The following is a 4931-nucleotide window of genomic DNA, read 5'->3' as shown; positions in this document are numbered from 1 at the left end:
GAACAACTTACTTCATTTTTCCATATACCGGACGGTGCTACAGGATATTTTTCAATTTGAGTGAATATTTGTGAAATGTTAAAGTTATATGCATTATCATCTGGTCGGAAATTATTTTTTCTACGTTATGTTCAGGAAGGATATTGTCTTGGTGTAACTATTAATGGTTCGATCATTTTTAGTTTTCCGAAAAGAAGACTATTATACCGGCTTTGTCTGTCCGTCCTTACTTTTTCCTGCCTTCCCTCAGATCTCAACAACTACTGAGGCTAGAGGGCTGCAAATTAGTTGTTGATCATCCAACCTCCAATCATCAAAGAATACCAAACTGCAGCCCTCTAGCCTAAGTAGTTTTTTTTTTATTTTATTAAAGGTTAAAGTTAGCCATAATCGTGCGTATGGGAACGATATGGGCCAGGCCACCACCGGGCCGTGTTTAAAGTTTCATGGGCCGCGGCTCATACAGCATTATACCGAGGCCACGGAAAGATAGATCTATTTTCGGTTGCCTTGATTATACGATGTACAAAAAACTCGATGCGTTTTTTACTTGTTTTTTCATTATGCGCTCTTTTCCGGAAAAAGGCCATTCTTCTCATATCTAAAAAGAAATAAATGTATAACATCAGTCGTTTATTTGATTATTTCGTTATAACACAACGTACTCGTGAAATACAAAAATGCAGCGTTTGATGAAATGTGTTAGGCATGAAAATGTTTTTGTAAAATTTAGTACTCAACTAAAAACAGCGAGTATACTGCGTTACATTCAACAAACATCAAAAGGGGTAAAGGTCAGACTACATTCGACTCACATTATTAAATGAAATATGTAACTTTCGAATAAATAAATCAGCCCTAGATTTAAAGGCAGCTCCGGTTTTTCTGATGGCGGGGAATCTACGTAACAAGCGCATCTGTCGAGTCGTCGAATCCCATGAATATGTTGACAGACGTGACTTCGGGAGAAGGCGCCATTCCTGCACCAAAAATCTCTAGCAGAGAGAGAGAGAGAGAGAGAGAGAGAGAGAGAGAGAGAGAGAGAGAGAGAGAGAGAGAGATAGGAGAAAAATAGTATATGATATAGGAAGGGACACAATAAGAGAGAGAGAGAGAGAGAGAGAGAGAGAAAGAGATGAAAGAGGGAGAGAGCGAGAGAGCAGAAAAATGTATATGATATGATATAAGGACAGAGAGAGAAAGAGATGAAAGAGAGAGAGAGAGAGAGAGAGAGAGAGAGACAAGAGAGAGAGAGAGAGAGAGAGAGAGAGAGAGAGAGAGCAGAAATATTGAATATGATGCTGGAAGGGAGACAATAAAAAGAGAGAGAGAGAGAGAGAGAGAGAGAGAGAGAGAGAGAGAGAGAGAGAGAGAGAGAGAGAGAGAGAAATACATGATATTGGAAGGGAGACAATAAGAGAAAGACAGACAGGAGAAAAATAGTATATGATATAGGAAGGAAGAGAGAGAGAGAGAGAGAGAGAGAGAATCACACCATATATAATACGGGGATATAGAGCGAGATAAAATTCCTACGGTGGCTCAAGTTCCGTGAAGAATTAAGATCGCCGCTTTCCCCGTTCCTCTCTCCGCTCGACGAAGCTGGAATGTCCTAATCACGTTTGCGCCGTCTTTCTCTTTAAATGAGACATGATAAGAGAATGGACCCAGTGAGTGAAGAAAAAAGACACACACACCTCTCTCTCTCTCTCTCTCTCTCTCTCTCTCTCTCTCTCTCTCTCTCTCTCTCATACACATTCATGTGAAGAAGACTATAATGCTCATGGAAGAAGTAAGTTAAGAATTTGGGAGGGAGAGAGAGAGAGAGAGAGAGAGAGAGAGAGAGAGAGAGAGAGAGAGAGAGAGAGAGAGAGAGAGAGTAGAAATGTAGTATATGATATAGGACGGGAGACAATGAGAGAGACAATGAGAGAGAGAGAGAGAGAGAGAGAGAGAGTAGAATAGAGTATATGATATTGGAAGAGAGAGAGAGAGAGGGGATGAGTAGCTGATGAAATAGATATAGGATGTGTAGCTCAGAGAGAGAGAGAGAGAGAGAGAGAGAGAGAGAGAGAGAGAGAGAGAGAGATGAGAGAGGAATAGGGGCATGCACATAACCAACAACAAGTACATCAGAGCCTGACGCTAAAAGATTTCTCTCTCTCTCTCTCTCTCTCTCTCTCTCTCTCTCTCTCTCTCTCTCTCTCTCTCTGCCTGATGATTTGGGAGGGACATTATCTTCTAGTGAGATTTTTTTTATTACGTCCAATGGTCATAAGAAAGATTTATGAGGACAACTGATTCTCCATGTTGGCGCTGAAGAGACGGTTTTGTATTGAATGCTTTGACTGAAGTTTTTTTTTATAGTTTTTTTTTATAATTGTTTTCATTTAAAACATTCCATTTTATCATACAACAGGAGTTGAAGTTTTATATTTGCATTTCTGTAAACAAGCTAAAAGATTTACTTAGTGAAAGTAACTATCATAATAAACAAGTTTTCTGTACAGCGTATAATGTTGTATGAAACTTTCATCACGGCCCATGAAACTTTTAACCGCGGGCTCATGAAACTCAGCAACGGTCCGATGGGTGGCCTTAAACCACGGCCCTTAAATAAAATGAAACTCAGGGTGAATGCCAAGGTGCAGCCCTCAACCCGTGTTGTTGGTACCTATGGCGGTGCCAGAATTATCGATTATGCAGTCTAACGTCAACCTTAAATAAAAATAAAAACTACTGTGGCTAGAGGGCTGCAATTTGGTATGTTTTATGATTGGAGGGTGGATGATCAACATACCAATTTGCAGTCCTCTAGCCTCAGTAGTTTTTAAGATCCGAGGGCGGACAGAAAAAGTGCGGACGGACAGACAAAGCCATCTCAATATTTTTCTTTTACAGAAAACTAAAACTACTTTTCAAAATATATTTAATAATTATTAATAAAATAAAAAAGCATTTTACGTTTTGATCTAAGAATTTTAGATACTGCTGTTTTTCCATTCCATGTTACTTATTTCTGATTTCAACAAAATGCTTATTTTGCATAATTCGTCAAGTGATGAATTTGCTTCATTCAGAAATAAAGTAAAATATCTTTTTACTTTAGACAGTAATTTCTCAAGAGAAAGATAAGATAGATATGGATAAACCTTTTTTATGAAGAAAGCATTTTTACTGCCACCTTACTGGTATGGTTCAACCTATAATTGAAAAGAATGTGAAAGTTATCCAGTATTTTTTGTATTACAAAAGTATCTCGAGACGTTTTACTGAATCAGATAACATATATTCCTTTCATAATATGTATTCAGTCTGCACCTCACTGCATGTTCCTTCTTCAGTAAAACGTCTCGTGGACTTTTGTAATACAAACATACTGGATAACTTTCATATTCTTTTCAATTATAGGTTGAACCATACCAGTAGGGTGGTGGTAAAAATGATTTGTTCATAAAAAAGACTTTGACAAACTTTGGCCATTGAATCACACATCAAAGGTTAATGTCAGTGGGTCTCCCGTCCAATATCAAACAACACTGAATGCAGAAACTTTAACATATATCCATACTTGCACAGGAACGTGTTTTGTGTTCTTTCATATATATTTTATCTACCCAACCATCGTTTTCTGCAACTATGTGCTCCCACTCAGGAAAGCTCAATTGCGTATACACGCGCGCGTGCGCAAGTAACAAAAACAATCCCGTGCACCAAATATGCATGTGCGTAGAAAATTACAATAGTCTTGCTATCATTCGAAAATAAAATGTACCGCAATGAATGCTTATCCATAAATTTGCCACTCATAATTTGTCATTTTAGCTTTCTGTAAAAGAAAACGATTGCGCCGGCTTTGTCTGTCCGTCCGCCCTCAGATCTTAAGAACTACTGAAGCTAGAGGGCTGCATATTGGTATGTTGATCATCCACCCTCCTATTATCAAACATACCAAATTGCAGCCCTCTAGCCTCAGTAGTTTTTATTTTATTTAAGGTTAAAGCTAGCCATAATCGTACTTCTGGCAGCGCTGGGACACCACCGGACCGTGGCTGAGTTTCCCGGGCCGCGGCTAAGAGTTTTATGGGCCCGTGGGGCTGAGGCCACCACCGGACAGAAAACTCAATTGCGCCAAAGAGACTTCGTAGCATTTTTTACTTGTTTACTTTATATGTTAAAAGACATAATTCTTTCGATATGCAATCAATAATATTAAGGGTGTGTTATTCTGAGGATTAAGGTTTCTCGTATCGTTTAATTTCCTTCGTGTTTCTTGACTGAATATTTGTGACATGATCAATACTTGGCTAATGTTCAGCAACAAAATAATTGAGGCTACCATACTCTAAAAATGCATGAGTGATTATCCTTTATTCCGGACCACTTAGAATTAAAATTAGACAGATTCAGCTGGAATGTAGCAATATCCGATATTCCTTAAATTTTTCTACTTACGTTGATGTAAATGTGTTAATGTACCAAGATGACATTTCAATATAAAAATAATGACAATGAAAATAAGTAAGACAAAAGTGAAAAATTAGAATGAATAAAGCTTCGTCATTCGAGGCGTTACGCTTCTGCTTATCCAATCTTCACTTTGATAGACGATGAGCTCTGCGAAAAGTTCGGGAAATTCTAATTCACTTCCTCTGTCTTCATCCCTACTTTAGTCTCTCTCTCTCTCTCTCTCTCTCTCTCTCTCTCTCTCTCTCTCTCTCTCTCTCTCCAGCCAAGCATTTTCATGGCAAGAATATGTTGCCCTTTATAAAAGTAAAATAAAAAAAAAAAGTAGAAGTCAATGTTCCCAGCCTCTGATATTTTCTCTGCAAATATTTTTTTCCCCCTTGTTTATAATGATGAAAAGCGAAAAGTAGCAGAGATTTTTTAATTTTTCGAAGAGTAAAAGAGAGACGTTGCATCATCCCTTT

Source organism: Macrobrachium rosenbergii, chromosome 29 (genome assembly GCF_040412425.1).
Source record: "Macrobrachium rosenbergii isolate ZJJX-2024 chromosome 29, ASM4041242v1, whole genome shotgun sequence".
NCBI classification, from domain to species: domain Eukaryota; kingdom Metazoa; phylum Arthropoda; class Malacostraca; order Decapoda; family Palaemonidae; genus Macrobrachium; species Macrobrachium rosenbergii.
This window is presented reverse-complemented; position numbering follows the sequence as displayed.